Raw genomic sequence first — 24376 nt, 5'->3', positions numbered from 1 at the left:
TAGGGGAGTGCTTTCCGCAGGGAAATCCAAAGGCTTGCTGGCCATTTGTAAAGTTCCTTGAATAAAAGAGCAAAGGCTATTTAAATAAGGTTGTGGTGTCCTATCTGCTTTTCAGGGAGGAGACAGAACTCTACAGAGCAGGACTAAAGGAGGAGTGTTATTTGTAAGCGAAATAGCAAAGCTTTATATACATAGATGAGTATTCTTAAGTACACACAAACTAATAAAATGCAAAGTAATTTGCAAGCATTAGCAGATTCATAATAGCTTTCTATCATTTTTTTGATGAAGCAAAAGGATCATAAGATCCAAGCCACCCTCTGTATGGGTCCCAAGGGGATATGCAACGGTGTCTCCAAAAGCTGCACCGACAGATAAAGACGCAATGACAAGTATAAAGGCAGATACAGTAAAATCTGTAAACAGGAATCCTTTGGTTTTCATTAGCAACTCCCAGCTCACCTGCTGTCCTCTAATAAAGGAAGGAAACAAGATATGCAATGCCCTGGCTTTCCTTACTGCTATAGTTGGTTTTGCTTTGCAATTCCATCCCAATTAAATATAACTAGAAATTCCTGAGGTTATCTCTTTCCCAACAAAACCTGTAAATACTCAATAAGAGAATGCTTTCATCCCTTCAAAGTTCACCTTTTCCCTTTTCCTTTCTTCTTCCTGCTGAAAGCTGAAATAGTATTTGAGCTGCAGCAACCATCTTGTGAGCATGAGGTGCTAAGAATTATGACAAAAGCCTACATCATGCAAGGGGAGAAGCAAGAGGAAGTGATAGCTGATTAGGTACAGATGATAAACAAGAAAAGAAGGTCAAGAGAGAAGGGGGTTTCTGTCTAGGCAGCCACATAGGTAGCATGCCATCAGACAATTTTGGGGCAGAGCAGCTTTGGGCTCATGGCTAAGGCACACTCTGAGGAGTTGTCTTTCTAGACAGAAGTTCCAAAGCTGGGCATGAGTGACATCTAGGTAAACACTTCCAAGATGGCTGACATTAACATGCTCATAGTATGAAGTAGGGAAAAAAAAAAGGAAGGCAGGCAGGAAGGAAGCAAAGAGGGAAGGAAGGAAGGAAGGAAGGAAGGAAGGAAGGAAGGAAGGGAGGGACGGAGGGAAGGAGGGACGGAGGGAGGGAGGAAAGGAGGGAGGGAGGGAGGGAGGGAGGGAGGGAGGGAGGGAGGGAGGAAGGACCTTTCTACTAAACTCAAAAAAAAAAAAAAGTGAAGATCTTCACCAACCCCGCAACAGACAAAGGTCTGATCTCCAAAATATATAGAGAACTCAAGAAACTAGACTTTAAAATGCTAATTAACCCAATTAAAAAATGGGGCACTGAACTGAACAGAGAATTCTCAACAGAAGAAGTTCAAATGGCCAAAAGACACTTAAGGTCGTGCTCAACTTCCTTAGCAATCAGGGAAATGCAAATCAAAACAACTTTGAGATATCATCTTACACCTGTCAGAATGGCTAAACTCAAAAACACCAAGGATAACCTATGCTGGAGAGGCTGTGGAAGAACGGGTACCCTCATCCATTGCTGGTGGGAATGCAATCTTGTGCAACCACTGTGGAAGTCAGTGTTTCGGTTTCTCAGGAAATTCGGGATCAACTTACCCCTGGACCCAGCAATACCACTCTTGGGAATATACCCAAGAGATGCTCTATCAAATGACAAAAGCATTTGTTCAACTATGTTCATAGCAGTATTATTTGTAATAGCCAGAACCTGGAAACAACCTAGATGCCCTTCAATGGAAGAATGGATGAAGAAAGTATGGAATATATACACGCTAGAGTACTATGCTGCGGTAAAAAACAATGACTTCTCGAATTTTGCATGCAAATGGATGGAAATAGAAAACACTATCCTGAGTGAGGTGTCCCAGACCCAAAAAGATGAATATGGGATGTACTCACTCATAATTGGTTTCTAGCCATAAATAAGGACCACGGAGTCTACAATAGGTGAACCTAAAGAAGCTAAGGAAGAAGGTGAACCGAAGGAAAAACATATAGTTGTCCTCTTCGCTAAGGGAAGTAGACCAAATTTCCGGGGAGAAAATGGGATCTTGGGGGGGGGGGGGATGGGGGTAAGGGGAGATGGGGAGAGAAAAGGTAGAAGGGAAGGAGGGGGGACCTGGGAAACGGGAGAATTGGGATAAAGGAAAGGTGGATAGGGGAGCACGGAACCACAATTCTTAGTTAAGGGAGCCACTTTAGGGTGGGCAAGCGACTTGACCCTAGAGGGGCTCCCTAGTGCCCAAGATGAGGTTCCCAGTTAGTTCCTTGGGCAGCTGAGGATTGGGAACCTGAAATGACCCTATCCTAGAGCAATACTGACGAATATCTTGCATATCATCATAGAATCTTCATCTGGTGATGGATAGAGATCGAGACAGTGACCCACACAGGAGCACTGGACTGAGCTCCCAAGGTCCCAAGGAGGAGCAGAAGGAGGGAGAACATGAGCAAAGAATTCGGGACCACGAGGCGTGCATCCACCCACTGAGACAGAGGAGCTGATCTACGGGGAGCTCACCAAGGCCAGCTGGACTGTGACCGAAAAAGCATGGGATAAAACCGGACTCTCTGAACATGGCGAACAATGAGGGCAGATGAGACACCAAGGACAATGGCAGGGGGTTTTGATCCTACTTAATGTGCTGGCTTTGTGGGAGCCTAGCCAGTTTGGATGTTCACCTTCCTAGATATGGACGGAGAGGACCTAGGACTTAACACAGGGCAGGGAACCCGGACTGCTCTGTGGACTGGAGAGGGAGGGGGAGAGGAGTGGGGGGAGGGGGAGAAGGGTGGGAGGAGGGGGAGAAGAGTGAAAAAAAAAGAAAAAAATAAATAAATAAATAAATTATAGTGAAAAAAAAAAGAACACAAAAAAAAGTGAAAATAAGAAAGAAACTTTCTGAGGGAGCATCAGAGACCATTCTGAGGTATTCTAGCCATTATCCTGATTAACATAACTATGGTTATAAAACTTGTGCTCCATCCTTGAATATTTAACTATAAGACTAGTACCTAAAGTGCCAACTCCAGGACCTCCAGGAAGCTGGTGGGATATGGGAACTATAGGATTGTTTTAAATTTCTCTCTTATCTCTTTCAGAAAACAAAAGATTAACAATGCCCCATATCCATTGAATAACAGGCAACACAAAATGGGGAGGATTAGGAATTTGTTGCCACCCAAAGGACTCAGGATGGATCAACAGAAGAGGAATTTGTGCCTGCTCACAGGAAGAGGGATTTGCACCTGTGCCCCAGAACTTTGCCACAAGGAGCTGAAACATGTCAGAGTTCTGTGATGAATGCTTCAAAACACACAGAAAACCTCATGTTTGCCCTCGCTTTCAAGAGAACATGAAAATGTAGAAAACACAAGGCAGCTACACCTGGTTCAGGCTTCAGTCAGTCGTGGGAAAAAATGAGCTGGGTTTCCCCTGGTCTTCATTTATATCCATTCCACAACCCACTGTCAAGGAAAAACGTTAGTCTTTGAAATGAGTAGGGTGTTGCAGGTATCCTGTGTAGATCACCCAGCCCAAGCTATCACACCTTCATTATCCTGAACCTATTTTATAGCCCTGAAATTAAAGAAAACAGATGGGCAACATGAGTTTTTGCCTACAGAAAAAGAACCTTATCAAATGAAACGCAACTAATTACTTCCTTGCAGATACTGACAAGTCTTGACAGTTTCCTGTCTATTAAGCAAATTCATTTCTGCTTTCCTGGTGGTCTTAATTATCTGTCTGCCTTAGGATTATTCTCCGTGCTGGATACTTACCTCATCACTATGACAGGAGGTCTGACATAAAGAACTTAAGGTAAAAGAGATGGATTTGGGCTCATGGTTTTGTAGGGTTCATCCATCACAGCAAGAAGGCATGAAAAAAGAACTTACATTATGTCAGACAGGAAGAAGATAAAGTGAGATATAGGAAGAGCCCATGGCAAGACCCCAGGGACATATCCCTAGTGACAAATTCCTCCAACAAGGGCCCACCTTCTTTCATGTGTTCAATGTCATCATATTATTTATCAGATCCATTGCCTCAAATCCCTATGGTTTAATTGTTTCTAGAAACACGCCACAGGCACACCCAGAGGTGTGTGCCTCATGTTCTCAATAATGTCCTCCGCATCTATCAACCGGATCAAATTGATAATCAAGATGAAGCTTTGCATCTTCCAAATCATTGTAACATTTTCCTGGTTTCTTTAACAACTAAACAAACCCACTGATGCATGCTCACTTTACATTTGCATGCTTCTTTAAAAAATTAGCCTTTAGCAACTCAAAGAAGCCATGCTATCCATGGCTAACATTTGCTACCTTGTCTTGAAGAATTCTTCTATAATTAGGCTAATACCACCTACCGGCCACTTGAATTACCTACAATACGTTCATATACTAAACATCTATGCCACTGAACAATATCCCCAAAGAACTAACTCTATATGCTGATAAGGAATGAATTTCAAGATATAGTTAAGTGGGAGGGGTAGTGTGCATTAAAATTTATATGCTATTCTTTTTCCAGTAAAAAACAAAAAGAAATAGTTTGAGGCTGGAGAGAAGGCTCAGAGGTTAAAAGCACTGGCTGCTCTGTCAGAGGCCCTGAGTTCAGCTCTCCGCAACCGCATGGTAGCTCACACCATCTGTAATGAGTGTGAGATCTGGTGCCCTCTTCTGGTGTGCAAGCATACATGCAGGCAGAACACTGTATACATGTTATGCAAGAAGCCTACTATTAAGTTACTACGCCAGCCCTAAGAGATCAGTTCTAAGGATACATGCATACACAGACGCTGGAAAAAAATTCCTAGACTTGGTGGTAGTCATAAGACAATAATCCTAAATTACATCACATGTAGCTACAGATAATTAGCAATGACAATGAGGATGTTGGAAATCAGAACGTTTATTTTGGAAGGAAAATCACATGGGAAAAACAGTAAAGGAAGAGAAGAGGCATACGGCTCTCAGTGTGAACACATGACCATATTAAGAAGAGACTGAGAACATGTTTGATGGATAATTGCATTAATAAAGGATGAACTACTATTCCAAAGGGGGAGGAAAACACAAAAATAAAATGTGAGAAATGTGAGCAAAATTAATTTCAATTTTTTAAATTAAAAAAAATGGATCACAGGTAACAGAGAAAAATCAGGGATAGCCAAGTACATCACAGGAAACACAGTAAGAAAAGGATCAGGGAAGTCTAAACCCATCACAGAAAATACAGTAACAGGAGGACTAATGATGGCCAAGTACATTACAGGAAACACAGCAAGAGGAGAACCAGGGATGGCCAGATGCAGCAGGGCCCCAGGGAAGAATCCTACCTCATACAAAGAAATAAGGCCTTGTGGGGTTCACTCACATGTGCCTATGGGATGGTTTCCACAGGACCACAGAAGCCCCAGGGTAGAAATAGGGCCTTTGGGCAGCAACTAAATCTTGAATTGTTTCTACCATGTGACTTAAGTCCAGGCTCCTCTTAGAAAGGGGGTAGGCAGGAGGAGTTTATTGGGGAGTGACCCCAGGAAGCTGCAAAAGACAGTGAGAATAAGTCAAGGAACAAAAATGAAGCAAAGACAGATGCATCAGAAGTTCCCATCGTTGTGGAATCTTCAATAGGTTTGTAGTTTTTAAAAAGAGTATTTTGACATCTGCCCTGTATTCGTGTATTAGACATGTCTCTTCCAGACAGCTCAATAATACCCCTGAGTTGCTCTATCTTAGTCTACTGCCTCGGTTGTTACCTAACCCTGAAAGAGAAGCCCTCCTATCTGTGGAGTACTTTTCAAATAAAAGCCAAGAAATCCAGAGCTGACATTCCCCAACCAACTCCCATATTGGTCTCATACAGCCAGCATCATTATTAACTAGCCCTACTCAAAGGTCAGATACTGATAACTGGGAGCATCTCTGATAGCCCAGAACCCATTCCAGACAGATTAGTCTAAGCCAGTTTTTCCTGCCTTGCCTGTTCTTTCACAGAAAAGCCACAAGGGGGCTCTTATCTGTGGATCCCCATCTTCCTCTGCCACATGACAACCCTGATACTCCTGTATAGCCCCAGATAATGAGATACCCTCCTGTCTTCTCATGGTATCTGAGTACCTAGCTGTCTTTTCAATGTCAGCCCTCTGTTGACCTCTTGAGCAAAATAACAATATAATTAAATGCATGAAAGATAGGGCAACTAAGGCTAGATTCTAGAAAGATCTTCAAAGAAGCTGCCATTAATTTTCTGAATTATCCCTGTGAGGAATGGGAGAAGCAGCATCCTCCTCCAGGCTGCTACTACTTGCGGGCAGGGGAGTCACTTGGGTAATTCCCTGGCTTTCTTGGTTCTATCCTGACATGAGCACGGGATAATTCCTTCATGGGCCAAGAATCCCTAGAACAAACATCGAAAGACAAGTACAAGCAGAGATTAAAAATGGGGTCAGCAGAAGCAAAGCCAGGCCTAGCACACAGAGTGTCCACAGTTCTGCATCCTAGAATATTAGAATCCCGTTACTCTGCTCTTCCCTAGGAGCACAGTGGGTCTCTGCACCGCTTCATCCCAGCTCAGGCTGGTGGGAACCCTTTGACAGCCCTGAAGAAGTGGACGTGAACTGCTCCTCAGTCATCAATGTGGGCAGAATAATCCCCAGGGCCACTGCAAAGTCTTCTCTGACGAAATGAAAGCGAAAACTTCCCCCACGCTGGTTCATTTTTAAGCTGATTTGGAAAGCATGAAATGCTTCTGACTAAATAGAGACAAAAATACAGAAACAGAATCACATGGGTCTTTTCCAATAATATCGAGAGCCTCATGAGGGAAATCGCAGGTAAACTAATCCTTCAGGTTACCAAAAATAGTGTGGCTCAGGTGCAGAAGGCAAGCAGCTCCACTGGGCCCACTCCATCTCATCTGCTCCTCCTGCCCTCAAGCCCCAGCTGTGTGCTCTGCTAACCTACCCATGCTCCCACTCTCTCCCCTCTGTCCCTGCTGTAAATCCTTCCCTGTACTCCACAGTGACACCTTCCATGTATCCCATAGCACTTCTAGACTGACTACACATCCACTTGACTCATAAACTCCATTAGCAGTTGTCTGTAGCCTTAAGCACAGCAGGAGAAGGAGCAGTCACACTCCAGGGTGACACCGTCCAGCACTCTATATGCTGGGAAGTGCTATGTGATCCAGTGGGAACTGCCTTAGTAGCCACTGGACTAATGCTTCTTCAAGCCCTATTGAACATTAGCACGTGAAGTCTCCAGGAGATTGAATAACCTGGATCCCAGGGTGAGAAAAATAAATGGATCATTTTAACCCACCATTCTCGCTTTCCCCATACTTTCACGTAAACGCAAACTCAGACACGGGCTGTGGCTTATGAAGAATGCCCGATGTTTCAGAAAGTCTATAACACTAGAAACAAGATTCACTGGGGAGATCCTTGTCTCAGTCAGGCCTTGAGGAAGCAGTTTGTAGCTTTACAGAAGGGAACTCGGATACAGGGAGGAGGAACCATGTAAGGTGAGCTTAATGGGCTTGGAGAAGACAAGGGTGCAAGCCAATAAGAAGAATGTAAGGCAGAAGTAACCCCAGATTCATTTAGAATGCCTAACAGAGGTAGCCTCATAAACTATCGGCAGGAGGAGCCCAAAGTGATACGGTGATTCTATTCATTCTGACAAACAACTTATCAACTTGGTTCTGGGCTTTTAAAAAATGTATAAAATCTCTGTTAGCAGAGGTGAGGACTTGAGTCTTGCAAAGCAGGGAGTAGGGAGGAAATTTAATTCTCCAGAAAGAGAACAAAAAATGCTTCAGTGGTTACCAAAGTGTCTTCGGTAAGGCTTTGTGTCTGTCCTTCCCCTGAGATAAGGTTCTTCTCTGGGATTTTACTCACTAAAACTGAAGGAATGATACAGAAAGCAGGGAAAAGGAGAAGTATGAAAGAGCTGAGCCCCTGACTCTATCAAAGTCCTATGGGTCTGCCTAGAAGTCTAGAACACCTGGAATATCCTCCCAGCAATCCCCTATGAAGCTTCATTTCAGTTTAAGCAAGTATACAAAGAAAATAGCTTCATATGACATCTGCATATTTTGTTCTTATTCATCTCCCTCCCTCTCTGTCCCCTGTCTCCCTCTTACTTGTACCTTCCTTACTCCCTAATCAGCTTCCCTCTGCTGTCCTGTGACACATATTCCAGAATTCCATTACCTTCCCTACCTGTACAATGTAAGGTCTTAGGATCTCTTCATCCCTTGTTATGCTCTCCCTGTAGTTTCATGGCATTCCCCCAACACACATGCACACACATTAAAATCCACATATGACAGAAAATATGACATTTGTCTTTAAGTCCGAATTATTTTTTATTATAAGGATTTCTAGTTTCATCTAAGCCTCTGTGGACATTGAGGAAGATAGGGTGTAAAGACCATAAGAGCCAAAGAATCAGAACTTTGCTGTGAGAGACTGTGTCTCCTAGTAAAGCCAGAAGCTTTGTGCATAAAGTCTCCCCAACATGACTGCTTAAACAGGAGCTGAACACAGACAACAGATGTGCTGAAGTGAAATGTGGAAATACCGGGAAGTGGCAACTTATCAGAGAATTACTGGCAACTAAGAAATGCTGAAAGTAGGAGGAATAGTCTTCCTCAGGGAGAGCATACTTATTGTCTATCGAATAACAAGTTGTCAGCACTGAAAAACTACATACAAGTAACATTATCAGATTGAGCAGGTTATATTTAGGTATATAACACAAATTAATGAAAAAGAGCAAGAAAGTTTATGCAGAATGGTTTGAAAGGAGAAAAGAGAAAGGGAAATAATGTTATTATATTAATTTTAAAATGAAAAGAAAAAAATTAGGCAGCTGTGTGTTGTTTACTTCTGAATCTCCTGAAGAAAAGTCTACATGTATGTTTTGATGACAGCACTCTACAGTTTGTATCACTATGGTTCTGCAGCCACATGCAGAATGAAAGTAGACTGTCACCACTGTCACCAAAGGCAAAAGTCCTAAAACTCTGAAACTATTAGAGGAAACAGTAGGAGAAACATTTCAGGATGTCAGTATAGTCAAGTACTATACCAACACATGACAAGTGGGACATCATGAAATTAAAGAGTGTCTATATGCAAAGCTGGTGTAGGAGGTTCTTCTGTTAATGTGTTGCTTTCATTGGTTAATCAATAAAGAAACTGCTTGGCCTGATAGGGCAGAACTTAGGTAGGCAGAGAAGACGGAACTAAATTCTGGGAGGAAGAAAGCAGAGCGAGAGAACCACCATGGAGCTGCCAGAAACAGATCAGAAATACTGAATCTTTCCCAATAAGCCACGACCTCATGGTGATATACAGATAAACAGAAATGGGTTAAATCAAGATGTCAGCGTTGGTCAATAAGAAGCTAGAGATAATGGGCCAGGCAGTGTTTAAATGAATACAGTTTCTGTGTGATTATTTCAAGGTAAGCTAGTTGGGTGGCTGGAACAAGGGGCCCCACTATCCTTGTAACACAAAGTTTTTATATGAGGGGAAAGATAGCTTACTGAGTGGGAAAAAAAAAACTTTTATGAACTATATACATCTTTCAGGTGATACTGACCCACAAGGGACTGAACAAAAAAAAACACTAAAGAACAAGAACTCAAGCACCCCAAAGAATAGGCTATAGAAGCTGACAGTTCTCAAAAGCTGAAAGAGAAACATGCGGAGGGCCGTGGGAATGTACAGCAATGAAAACTAGCTATACAACTGTTTAACAAGTCGACCCACCAGATGAATAATTCCCTGTTTGTGGCCACACTTGGCAAAGCTGTGAGGTTATTGACTGTGGATGTTCCTGTCTGTAGCTTTCTCAAGTGTCACTGCTATGCCTCCCTTAATAAGAACAGCTGTGGGGTTCTTTCTGCAGCCCTTTGGTGGTGTGTTTTATACTTACTGGACACACATATAGCTGTGGATGGTCAGGAAGATGATCCTGTATAATTCTGATGAATAGACATAATACTAGGGTATTTTACATTACTCATTCTGACATAGGATTCTCAGTCACAAAGAGACTTGTACACAAACAACTAACTTTAGACTTCAGAGCAGAGTGAGAGCAGGCTGGTTACCCCTAGAAACAAATATCTGGTTTTCCCTAGAGACAAATACACCAAGTCATTTTCTCAGGTGTTGTTTTGCTGATTCAAGGTCTGAGTTTGAAGTAACTTTAGTCTGCACGTACTACTCAACCTCAAAGTTCAGCCAATTGTTGACTGTCTAGGAACCCTCACCAAGTTAGAGCTATGTACACAGGTTAATATGACATCCCTAGCCTAAGAAAAACTACATGATTTATTCTGTATTATGAGAATGAGTTGGGCCCTGAAAGTGTAACTTATATTTGTTCAGAGTTTGGATGAGAAAGAAGCACTGGGAATACAAAGAGAGAGAGAGAGAGAGAGAGAGAGAGAGAGAGAGAGGAAAGAAACAAAAAGAAGCAGAACTGTGATGGTGCAGAGAACTAGCAGAGGAAGGGTGTAGAGAGAGAGATATGGAGGCTGTAGAAGGTGAATTAGAAGAATGTAGAGCTGATTGGGAATCTGCATAGAGGAGTAACAGAGATTTTTCAAAGACAAAATTTTCAAGGCGAAGTAAAGAAGAAGTTGCCATAAGAAAGTGGCGGGGAGGAGGCAGAAATCCTTAATAAATAAATAAATTAAAAAAAAAAGAAAGTGACTGTGTTTTTTTCCCCCTTCAGATAGAAAAAGGCTAACCTTTAGAGAGATACAAATTTTTCCTAAGCTATTGCTGCTGCATTTGTGGATTTTCTTTACACACCCTGGTGCTTTCTGGAGGCTGGACCCCCAAATCAGCTTTAGAAATCACCAGTAAACACAGAGATGTCCAACCTCCCTGGCCGCAAGAAATACAAATTAAACTACAGTGAGGATCCATCTTGCCTAAGAAGATTATCTCACTAAGACAAGAAATCACAGATGTTGGTGAGGATGTGGACAGAAGAGTTGTGCACTGCTGAACAGATTCACATTCTAAGTGGGCACGTCCTCACTAGCATTTGCTATTTGAAAGGTAACCGGGTCCAACCACTGTGTGACCAGAGGTAGTGTGTAGGAGAGGACCAGCGTGCAGCATGCCATCATCACAGCCTTGTTTGTGGACAGTTGCTCTCTTGAGGACTGGTGTGTCTCCTTGACTTTTGGCTGAGCTGACTCTGGGACTGATAAACTCTGTTACTTTTCTCACCACTAATTTTTTTGTTTGTTGAATTGGTATTTCCATTCCCTACTTTCACACTAATTTTTAGTCAAAGAACATGGCTGTCTGCTACCCTCTAGGCATGTCAATTTCACACTGAATACGCTTTCCAAAAAGACATTAAAGAAAGTTGTCTTTCCCCCATCTGTTCAAAAGTTGTCTATTTTTACATTACAGTTATTAGAGTGTATGGGGAAGACAGTTTGTGCAACTTCATTCTTCTCTTCCACTAGGTGGGTCCTGGGGATAGAACTCAAGTCCTCAGGTTTGGTGGTAAGTTCCTTTAGCCACCAAACCTCCTTCCCTGTCCATAGAAATTGTTTTATTTTGAAAGGTGTTTTAATTTTGTTTCTTTTGGTGGGGGGGGGAAGAAGTGAGTGAAGGGCGGTTACTGTCATCATATAGACTTTTCTAATTTTCTTTATAGGTTTTATTTTCTACGGAACAATATTTATATATTTATATAAATGGTCACTAATATATAACATCATTCTGCCATACTATGTTAACAGTAAATTTAAAAACTAGTTAAGAAAGATTGAAGAGATCGCTTACCAATTAAGAGCACTTTCTGCTCTTCCAGAGGACCTAGGTTCAATTCCCAGCACCCACATGGCAGCTCACAATTGCTTGTAACTCCAGTTCTATGGGAACTACCACCCTCTTCTTAATTCCTCAGGCACCAGGCAGTCACGTGGTACAGAGACATACATGCAGGCAAAACACCCATACACAAAAAAATAAATAAACAAAATAGTTAAGAGGACATGCTCTATTTCATCTTTATCTAATCTCAACTAGTCTCTCATCCAATCCATGTCATCTTTTAAATTATTTCTCTTTTTTTACATAAAGTTAAGGACCATCTCTATATATGCATAGATATTACAGAACTGTCACATTGTATAGCGCGGTAGTAGGAAATCACACACTTTGCTTTGGAATTTTGTTTTTAAAAAATATGAAATTATCAAGGTAATCTCCTCCTTTGTAGTTTCCTAAGACATTTCATCCCATTTTTATATGTTTTTTCCTTTAAGTTTTATTTTATTTTTATGTGTATGACTGTTTTACCTGCATGTCTATCTGTGCCCCACATGCAAGCAGTTCCCATGGAAGCCAGAAGAGGGTGTCAGATCCTAGGAAACTAGTTATGGACAGTTGTGAGCAGGCATGTAGGTGATGGAAATTAAAACCAGGTCCTCTGGAGGGACAGCCAGTGTTTTTAACTACTGAGCCATCTATTTAGCCCTTGTCTCTTGAAACCACATATAACGGTGATGTGCTTTACCATGAACTAAAGAATTATAACAATTACCTCTAACTTCAAAATTGTATATTCCATTTCCTTTATCTCCATATCAGTATCAGTAACATCCTAACATCCATGGATGTTTCTCGGCATGAAATAGCGGAATTCCCTGCCTTCTCTCCCCTTTGTTCACTGTCACTGGATGAACTAGTTTTCTCTTGCTGAGGCATCTGAACACTGAGATGTCTCACGGCTAAGAGCTGCAGTTTTCATTATACCTGTTTACCTGATTTTGGTGCCCAGAGGCTCTTAAGCATCATAACGTATGCTCTAGAGCAACACTGTGCAATAGAACAGATGAAAGCTACGTGTCATTTTAAACTTCCTCAAAGCTACATTTACTAAAGACAAACAAACAAAACCAATTTCATTAATACACCTTCTTCAAGATAATAAATATTATCATGTTAACATATACCAATAAAATATAAAAATAGTAATAATATTTAACATTTTCCTCAAGCCTACTATCCTGAGGATTTTGTCTAAATCTAAAACATCTCAATTAAAATTACCCAAATTTCATATCCTGAATGGCCATAATTTACAGAAAATTCTAGCTTATAGAATTTATTTTGACGCATGTTTTGATTCGCCAAAACAGATGCTTGAGTAATTCTTTCCAAGAATGACATGTGGCTGACGGGATATACGCAAATAATAACTAAGACACAGAATTATTAAATTTTAATTAAGTTCTGATTTTAGGTCCTGCATACTATAAGGAGTTAGGAGGTGACTCTGGCGGGTTTTTCCTTTGGAGATCAACTTTCTTTACCTATGATTCATTTCTTTGCACCAGTTCTCCTTCTATGATCTCATCTCCCTTTTCTCGGCATTTCTGATTCATCATTTTCCCCTCACATTGAGACGCCGTCTTCCAGTTTATCTTTTCAGAGCCATTTCTGTGTTTTAGTGTGGACTTTAATCCCTACACTGGGCGCTTGTCCTCTTGGCATTGTTTCCCTTGCGTCATGTTTAAAGCCACCTGCTTCTCTTCTTTACAGACTTCTGCTCCTGGCCACAGGGCTGGGTCTTCTTGCTTCTATCAGAGAGTACAAATAACATCTATATTTTTCCTTCAGGGCTTCCATATTAAGCCATTTCTGCAAAAGTCTATCTTTTCCCTCATGGTCCTTAGGATACCATTTAACTCTCCTATTCTTTTATATTTTGTTTCATTTTGAATTTACCCCCATCAACCTACACCCTTCCATATCACAGAAGTTTTATTTTTGTTTGTTTGTTTGTTTTTGATTTTCGAGACAGGGTTTCTCTGTAGCTTTTTGGTTCCTGTCCTGGAACTAGTTCTTGTAGACCAGGCTGGCCTTGAACTCACAGAGGTCCGCCTGCCTCTGCCTCCCGAGTGCTGGGATTAAAGGCGTGCGCCACCACCGCCTGGCTATCACAGAAGTTTTTAACTGAGCAAAATTGCTCTGGGTTCTAATCACTATGTGGGCTTCCAGATAAAATAGGTAGGAAGAGCCATAAGAGTGGCATTTGTATTTAAACAGTTCATTATTCCAATAAAGCAGCAAACCACCCAAGCCCAGACAGTGATCGGATAGAGCAGAGGTGGGTGTTTTAAAACACAGTCTCCTGGTCACGCAGGGCTCCTGCACTGTCCTCAAAGTCTATTTACAGATTAATGTGATGCAGCGGATCATTAGACAGTGAGAGCATCAATGCTAAGAGGAAAACTCTTGATGGTTCTTTATCCATATAAAAAGAGTGAGTCTGTTCAACAAAGTAGTGACGCAGACAAGATTAAGGATCCATTGTTTCCAATGCATTCTAAAACTCCACTTGAAAGACATCTGATAATGTTATTGTAATATTGGAGTGCATTGGTTGGATGAATGGTTGAGAGTTACAGGAGAGCATTTTTTAAGTTGTCTACAACTATAACTTCACTAATTTCAGGGACTCACATCCCACCCCCAACATTAAGGGAAATTTTTTAATGCATAACTATCTTGAAACAAATTAATGTCTGTAAAGCATGCAAATATTCATACCTCACCATCTGCTAGATGACTCACTTGTAAATCTACCTACTATTCCTTTGGGAAGTTGCAGAGCTGATTTTTAACTTCATTATAAAAACTTGGTGGGAATGAATTTAGAGGTACAGTATATACAAAAGTGCTGTGAATACCTACAAGATTATGACACACTAACCCCAGACCTTAAACAGCATGGGTTCTGTGGTCAAAAATAAATGTGTTAGAAACCAATTGCTTGAAAATGCCTTGCTGGTGATAAAATAGATAGAGTAGGTCATCTGCTGAAAATAAGGTACTTAAGGAAGAAAATTGTGAGTTATTCATCCTTATACCACTACACTCAAGGTTGACTCCTAAGATTGTTTTTATATGTTTTAAGCTATCTGAATCTCAGATTGTAGGCACCACATGAAAATCTTGTGTGAACATCTCACTCAACTTGTCTTCTTCCCCAGCAGATTCTACTATATTAGATGTGTTTCAGGTTTCCTACTCAAGTAGCTCACTCCTTGTCCTGCCTTTCTACCTGCTCTGTTAGATTAGGAAACTGAGCTTCACAAGAATATTGACATGGAAGCCAGACCTTCTATGGTGGTTAGAAAGAAAATGGCCCCCGAAGGGAAAGGCACTATTAAGAGATGTGGCCTTGTTGGAATAGATGCGGTCTTGTTGGAGGAAGTATGTCACTGTGGGGGTGCACTTTGAGGTCTCATATGCTCAAGCTATGCCCAGTGAGACAGTGCACTTCCTGTTGTCTGCAGACCAAGATATAGAAATTTTAGCTCCTTCTACAAAACCATGTGTACCTATGTATCACCATGTCCCACCATGTAGATAATAGACTAAACTTCTGACATTGTAAGCTCCCTTCCCCAATTAAATGTTTTCCTTTATAAGAGTTGCGATGGCCATGGTGTCTCTTCACAACAATAGAAAACCCAATGAAACCACTGTTCCTTCAAGGACCCCAAGAGCTGCAGCTTCAAATGTAAGAATTTCAATAGCTCCCTCAATCTCATGAGGTGGCCTATGCAGCTCTGCCTATGCAGGATGGGACACTTCTGCCAACTGGGCTACAACTCAAGCTTGGCCAAGACCTAATATGTGCCATGTGTCAGGAATCTAATATACACCAGTGACTTGTAGTAATAAGCCACTAGAGTTGCTTTATTGCTATGTCCATGTAGCTTGTCTACAGATATCCGATATTCCAGTATAACTTGTTGAAAAGGCCATATTTCCTCAGCTGAATTGCTCTTGCAGTGTTGTTGAGTTCCTGTGAGTCCATTTCTGGGTTTGTCATTCTATTTGGCTAACTTGTGGCTGTATCCTCTCACCAGCACTACTTTGTCTTAATTATTATGTCTTGAAATCAAATAGGCTAGTCCTTAAGTTTTTCCTCAAAATTGTTTGACTTTACAGTTTTGTTTATTTTTTATATAAATTAAAGAATATATAAAACTTTAATTTATATATCTATATAAAATCTTGATAGTACTTTGATGGGAATTACGTTAAATCTGGGTATCAACACAGGAGCAACTAATGTTTTTAATATGTTGTACCTTTCAATCTATGAGTACAGCAAGGTCATGTACCATGTAACAATTTGGTTAATAACAGATTGTATATACAATGACAGTTCAAGCTGTCATACCAAAATGGCATCATTATGTACATATCTTCCAGATATGTGTTCACACAATGTCAAATCACCTATCTAGAATATGTTCCCAAATTAAGGGAGGGTGAATTATCTGATGACTTGCACTTCGCAGTTCTAGGATTCCTCTCATGAGTGTCCGTATAAGTCTTGGGTCTACATCTTTGCATTTGACCTAGTTAGAGTACTTATAAACATCATTGTGTCAATTTTCTTCCCAGTATACAACAATACAATAGGATTACATTTTATCTTGAACAATACAACATTACTAACTCATTTACTAGCTGTAGAACTTTGAATAGATTCTTCAATATTTTCTACATAGAAACAATAACATCATTTCTAAGTGGTAAATCTGTGTTTCTTTCTTTCTGATAGGCTTTTTGAATTTATTATTTATCTTATCCATTGAGGCATCAACTAGAACTTCAAAAAATGTTAAATAAAGATGCTATGATGTGACATCTTTGTTTGAAAGTGTAGGAGAAAGCATTCTTTTTGTCCTTCAGTTAACTGGAGAGGTTCTCTTTGTACATACCTTTTATCTAATCAAAAGACCAGCCTAAAATCTGAAATTATTTTTACTATGGGTAGTTGCTGAGTGGTTCTCAGTGTTCTTTCTACATCAATGATATGATGTTGTATGATTTTCCTACTGTAGTCTGTTAGTATAGTGACTTAGAACAGTCAATGAACTTGATTTTCCTAGAGTTAACCCCAGCTAATTAAAATCTACTATTCAAATATACACATATTATTAGGGACTATTTGCTAATATTCTGATGGGAATTTTTGCATTTATAGAAGGTTTTGGTCTGTAAGAACCTCTCCAGTTAACTGAAGGACAAAAAGATGAATGCTTTCTCCTACACTTGGGATCAAAGCAAAGATGTCATATCATAGCATCCTTATTTAAAAGAAGAAATATAGATTTACCACTTAAAAATGACATTATTGTTTCAATGTAAAAAAAATGTTGAAGAATCTATTCAAAGCTAGTAAGTGAGTTAGTAATGTTGTATTACTTCTGGGGCCATCTTTGTCCCATTTTAGCATCAAGACAATGGTAGCTTCATAAATTAGCCTTCAGTTTCTAAAAAAAAAAAAATGGTAGAGAGCTAATGCTGATTTGCTTTTGTTTGCAGTTTCCAGTCACAGTATGTGTGTAGACAGAAGTGTCTGTCCCACCTGGTCCTGCAGCCATGCAGTCCCAAAGAAATACACAAAGGCTTATATTAATTATAAACTGTTTTACCTATTAACTCAGGCTTATTTTTAATGAACTCTTACAACTTAAATTAACTCATAATTCTTATCTATGTGTAGCCATGCAACTTGGTACTTTTTCTCAATAAGGCATTCTCATTTTGTCGCAACTGCATCTCTCTGCCTTCCCTCTTCTTAGAATTCTCTTAGTCTGGTTGCCCCACCTATACTTCCTTCCTGGCTACTGGCCAATCAGTGTTTTATTAAACCAATATGAGTGACAAACTTTACAGTGTACAAAAGCATTATCCCACAGCACACATAGACCTTAAATTTATTAGGGAGATTTCTAATCACATAACAGTGACAGTGTTATTAAATGTTTTTCAGTTTAGATAGGTTGTATATTTTTGCAGGAGTGAAATTTGATATTTCATCAAAGCTCTGGAAAGTATCTACTTCAGAGATGTTCAGACTATCTTATTGTTCCTCTGATACCTGCTGGTCATGGTATCATGTTTCATTTCTTATATTTGTGATTTGCTAGAAGTTTCTCAATCTTATGGATCTTTCAAAGAACCCATTTTTTGTTGTCTTAGCTTTTTTTCTCACAGTCAAGTGTGGCTCAACACTTGGGATTCATTCTTAAAAATACAATTAGTCTGTTTCTTCACTGTGACAGCATCATAATATGTACTAAGGCAGCTATATTGTCGCTTGGCTTTGAGTACAGAGCTTTATACCTTCTGGAACTGCCATCATAAACATAGTCTATCTTTTATAGTACATCCATGTATCTTGGTTTTTTAATGTCCCTTGCTCTTCTCTTTATTATTGACCTTATGGTGCTTGATTTGAGTTTGTTTAGCTCTTTTTCAAAATTCTTACTATTGGCTTTAGACTTTTTTTTAAATACATGTATACATTCATATGCAACAAACTTTCCCATCAACGCTTTTGAGAAAAGTATAAATGTTGAGTACCATAAACTTTGACAAACTGCATCTTTATCCTGGCTTAATACAGCATAATTTCATTCCTCTTTTGACCTCATCTTTATGACTGAAGTGTGGTGTTAACTTTCAGTTGTTTTAAAGTCTGCCTCTTGGGTTTTCTTATTGGCTTCATTATAGTTAGAGATCACATTCTGCATAATTTCTGTTCTTTTAAATTCCTTAAGATTGTTTTGTGATACTTCTTGGGATGTGATTTTGCATACTTTAGAAGAAAATAGATATTTGGCAGTTACTGAATGAACTATTTACGTAACTTAACAACTTAACTTAAATACTACTGATTATTGGTGGTTTTGAGTTCTATCATCTTCCTTCTGTATGTTCTGTGTATGATGGAAGGAGGTGTGTTGAAGCCTCCAACTATAATTGTGTAGCTACTACCTGTTTCTCATTTTAACTCTGTCAGATTCTGCTTCACATAATCTCTGTCGCTGGTAAATAACAAATGAGGTTGCTGTCTTCTTGGTGAGCTGATAAAGTACCATGACATAATGTTCCTGACTCTTGATCTCATGGTCTCTAATATCTTCCTGATCTGAGGATGCACTAGAGATTTCCCCTGATTAAATCTAATATGGACAACTTTCAACTTGTTTAAACAGTTGCATTTGTTTCTTATAAGCAATACATAGTTGGTCATGTTTTCTAATCTAATATGAAAATCTGCCCATTAATTGCTATGCTTAGATCATTTTTATGTAATGTAGTTATTACATTACTGGGAACTTACATTTGTTTTGCCTGTTTTTTCATCCCTCTATTTTTCCCATGACTTACTTGAATGTTTTTATAATTCCATTCTCTCTATAGGGTATCTCTGTAGTTTTCTAAGTAGGTATACTGGATATTGAATTATATATTAGATAAACAATGTAACAATAAATACTACTAAAATGTCTTCTAGAGAGACTGTTTCGTCAATTTAAGTATAGAACCGTTCTATCCACTTAGATCCCTTTGTTTTCCCAATGTAAAATATAATTATAGATTTAACAGTACTCATACTAATTATGGTATTTGCTTTATGTACACTTAGCAACATATCAGGTAATTTTGTGATTTGTCTTTGAATACCATAAGTAATTTAGAAAACTCAGAGATGAAACTTCATTTACTTGTAGATGGTATCTGCTGTTCTTCCCTTCCTGGTCTTGCAAGGCTCTCCATTTCAAGTTTCCTTTTGTTCAGGAACTTCCTTTAGCCTTCCTTCAGTCTGAGTTTTTCCTTCATCTTATAATGTGTCAATTGTTGCTTCATTCCTCAGGAACAGCCAGATGGTTGCAGGTTTCTGGGGTGTCAGTTCTTTTCTTTTAACACCTGAAAACATTGTGTTGCTAAGGCGTCTGGTGAGGAATCTGCCATAATTCAAATTGCTTTCCCTCTGCCAGTCCGTTGTCTGTTTTCTCTGGCTGCTTTCAAGACTCCTCTTGAATTTTTTTTAGAAGATTGAATGTGCCTTGGCATGGATTTCATTGGTCTTACTCTGACACACAAGCAGAGAAAGATGGGATTCTACCTTGTTACTGCAAAGCGAATGTGCAAGTCCAAGGTCCCCCACCAGGCTGCCACTCCAATTAATACCCAGGAAAGGGAGAGAGAGGTAAAATTCCTTGTCATGTGTGGTCTCTTCTGAAACACTGGTAAGGATGACATCAAGGTGACTAGGCAACAATGTGGTAGCTCTCCACCAGGACCCCCTGATGGCACCCAGCAGGAGGGCAGAGGGATGCTCAGCTCCTGGCCGACAGAACTAGAACGCAGAGGAAAGCCATAGCTCCCCATCTGATCTTTCCTGAGGTCCCACCTATTGCAGCTTTGTGAGGCTGAGCATCCAGGTTTTCCACTCAGCAATTTTTGGCATGAGTTGGCATGAGAGCACTGTGTGTGTGTGTGTGTGTGTGTGTGTGTGTGTGTGTGTTATTATCTAGAATAGAGAGTTATTTTCTCAAACATTCCCTATCTCACTAGACTTCCTCTTTCCCACTGCTCACAGCAAGATGACAATGCCCTAGTACATCCCAGCTTGCAGACGGTGAAAGCCACATTGTCTTTGATGATATAATTTACCAAGACATATCATATTATTTCTGCTACATTTATAGGAGAAGATGCAGGCTTAGGTCTCAGTGTGAGGTTTATCAGTCTCACACTCTAAAAAGAACACGTGGGATGGGAAGGATGCAAACACTTGAAAAACAGAATCTGCCATTTTTTAAAAGTCCAATTTAGGAAGTTTCAAATCCAGTTCCCCATACTGCATAACCCAAATTCTTTCATTATGTGGGCATTAAAACATGATACCATCAGTATTTATTTTTTACCCTCCCAAATAAGATGTGCCAAATCTAAAGGCATTACTAATCACCTTCAATTTCTCCTGCTGCTTCAGAAACCCTTATTTTCTTTTAATTTTTATTTTATGTGTTAAGGTGTTTTGCCTGTGTGTGTATATGTGTGTGTGTTTATGAGTGAGTGTGTGTGTGTGTGTGTGTGTGTGTGTGTGTGTGTGTGTGTGTGCGTGCGCGCGCGCGCGCGCGCAGCCAGAAGAGGGCATAAGGACCCCTGGGACTAGGGTTATGACAGGTCTGAGCCAACACGTGGGTTCTGGAAATGAGGGACAACCAGTGCCTTCTTAAACACTAACTCATCTCTCCAGTCTAAAAACTACCATTTTCTTTCAATGATTGCTCCTATCAGGGAGAACTCATTTCCCATCTTCTAGAGAAGCAATGAGAACTTCAGAAGAAAGCTGTGTGACTATGTAAACTTTGGGACCACTGTGTCCTCTCCATGTCTCTTGAGTGCCCTGGACCTCCTTCCCAGTACTAGCCCAAAGCAGCCTGCAGTGTCTTGGGGCTTCAGGAGTGAGGAGTACATCACAGTCTGAGCTTGTTCTGCCACACTGTGGCCGGACCTGAACACTACACATGGCCGTTATTCCCTGACATGGAAAATAACTTTTCTTTTTCAAGATTAGGAATCACTTTCTTTCCACATCAGCCCTTCTGACCCCTCCATACACAGGAGCGAAGGGCCGGGATGGTGGTGATAGGGCTCTAGTCTCAGCATGGCTACCCTCACAACAGGTGCCATTTTCAAGTGATGACATCAGCACTACCATCTGCCCACGGTTATTGTGTAGATGCTCTGATTGAAGCCTGGCAGGTCAAAAGTCAAAGCTAGAGGTTAAAACAAAGGGAAAATAGGACCCACTCTTTGCCCTGGTGCTCCCTTCCTCCCCATTGGGTCCAGACCTCAGAGCACAGGCTCCTGCTTGCCTCACTGAATAACCCACCCTAGTTGGGCTCTCCACCTATCTCTGTCTTGTTAAAAACAAAAGACAGAAAGAAGCCAGTTCTTTATCTTCCCATCTCCAGAGTACCATCTGGGTTCTCGCCCTCTTTCCACGCCGAATGCTTCATCCCACCATCCTTCCAGCATGATACACGGAAAGGGGCGCAACTCAACAATGGCACAATGAGAATATTCTTCCCTTTCTGAATTCCACCTAATTCCCCTCTCTCTAGTACATGCTACAAAAAGAGACAGCACCTACGATACCCTCGGGCTTTCTCCCAGGATACTGTACTCTATCAAGACACTTTCCTCTCCTGCTTTGTGTTAGCCTCACCTCGAAGGATTACTGGGAACCACTTTTCCTGTATAGACTTCACCCCTGGTGTCCTCATTTATCTCTAGCTAATAAGCTGTCACGTGACATGTCATCCTTTCAAATCAATCACATAGCTTAGAACTTATAGAAGCTACCTACAAGAAGTTACCTTTTCCGTCCATAAAGGGACTTACTGCTCCAAGCCTCCTGTCCTCATAGCTTAAGGACCCTTTCTCTTCGCACACCTGGCATGTGTCAGGAGTTCCCATCGAGGGAAATCCTGCACGTGGTATGATCAGTTTCCACTCCAGATTATTCATCCCCCTGACTGCTGCTCAAGAGATGAAAACTAAAAATAAGAAGGATGGAGCTGGAGAGATGGCTCAGCGGTTAAGAGCATTGCCTGCTCTTCCAAAGGTCCTGAGTTCAATTCCCGGCAACCACATGGTGGTTCAGAACCATCTGTAATGAGGTCTGGTGCCCTCCTCTGGCCTGCAGGCATACATGCAGACAGAATATTGGATACATAATAAGTAAATAAATAAATTTTTTTTTAAAAAAAAAGGGTCTCTGCCCACATTGGAGCACCGGACAGAAATCTCAAGGTCCAAATCAGGAGCAGAAGGAGAGAGAGCACGAGCAAGGAACTCAGGACCGCGAGGGGTGCACCCACACACTGAGACAATGGGGATGTTCTTTCGGGAACTCACCAAGGCCAGCTGGCCTGGGTCTGAAAAAGCCTGGGATAAAACAGGACTCGCTGAACATAGCAGACAATGAGGACTACTGAGAACTCAAGAACAATGGCAATGGGGTTTTGATCCTACTGCACGTTCTGGCTTTGTGGGAGCCTAGGCAGTTTGGATGCTCACCTTACTAGACCTGGATGGAGGTGGGTGGTCCTTGGACTTTCCACAGGGCAGGGAACCCTGATTGCTCTTTGGGCTGATGAGGGAGGGGGACTTGATTGGGGGAGGGGGAGGGAAATGGGAGGCAGTGGCGGGGAGGAGGCAGAAATCTTTAATAAAAATAAATAAATAATTTTTTTAAAAAATAAAAAGGGACGAAGCCATATCCATCATCCTCACTGACAAACTTATTTTGGAAATAATAGTTCCAGGTGGAAGGACAGTGGAAAACAGGGCCCGTGAGGAGTATTCATTGCAGAGTATACACTGCAAGCACTCAGTGCTCCCTCATCAGCATGCTCAGTGCTCCTTCATCAGCATGCTCATTACAGTCCTATAGAAGCTGTCTCTGGGAAATCAACCCTAAAATTTGGAAACTTTCTGAAAAGAGTGAGAAGGCAGCATTTAGAGGAATCCCTAGAAATAGAAAAATCATACTTAACTTGTGTTAAGATCACCTTGACCATGTCACACTCAGATCTTGCCAATCCCACGTAGGGTAAAGCAATGATGGGATGCAATGTTAACAATTTTATAAAAGTTATTAATTCCATTTTTCAGATGGAAATACAGGGCCCAGAAAAGCATAAGTAAAATTAAGGAAAAGCAAGTAAAGCAATAATAGTATTGGGGTCAGGGGAATCTCCATTTCTCAACTTGAAGGAGAACAGGCTTGCAAGCATCTCTGCATCTCTGCTGAGCTCTTCTCTGGCTCCAGCATTTCCAATGACTTCACTGGAACCCATTTAATTCCAGGGCATCCACAAACTTGCTATGGAATTTACTGATCGTATGGGCCTGGAAACCTTTGAGAAGCCTTTGGTGGCTATTTTCTTGTCAAGATCAAGACCTGGAAAATTAGGGTGAGAAACAACAGCCTGGCTACAACCCTGAAAATATTCCTAAGCCTAGGGAAAGCCATCCAATCCATCTGAACTGCAAAGCGTCTCCAAGACAGTGATGTAAGTGCATAGATCCGCGGTGAGATGCAATGATCCTTCTTTACACATGGATAGACATCGTAGCTACCAGCATCCTCCCTCCAGCACCACTGAACACCCTCCTCCCTGCAGTGTGCTCTGAGGATATGCCTTATACAGCCCCTCTCAAACTATACTGTGAACAAGAAACAACTGGAGATTTGTTAAAATGCAGGCCCTGGGTGAGGAGGTTTGGGAGCCTAGGAGCTCTACCTTCCTCAAAAGCAAGCGTGAGATTCATTCTGTTGCTCTGGAAACTAAGCTCCAAAAAGCAAAACTCTCGAGCACAGCTTAGAGCCCACAGTTCCAAGGACCAAAAAGCCCATGACCAGGAGCAGCTCACGTGCGATGGGG

General features: G+C 40.9%; 1 protein-coding gene across 5 annotated transcripts in view; it reads right to left on the bottom strand.

Moving 5' to 3' along the window:
• Pde1c (phosphodiesterase 1C) overlaps positions 1-24376 on the bottom strand; it is a 455584-nt gene that overhangs the window by 337932 nt on the left and 93276 nt on the right. The gene's annotated exons all lie outside the window — the stretch shown is intronic.

This window comes from Microtus oregoni, unplaced genomic scaffold, assembly GCF_018167655.1.
Source record: "Microtus oregoni isolate MIOR12 unplaced genomic scaffold, Mior012 000062F_ref0000492, whole genome shotgun sequence".
NCBI classification, from domain to species: Eukaryota; Metazoa; Chordata; class Mammalia; order Rodentia; family Cricetidae; genus Microtus; species Microtus oregoni.
This window is presented reverse-complemented; position numbering and strand designations above follow the sequence as displayed.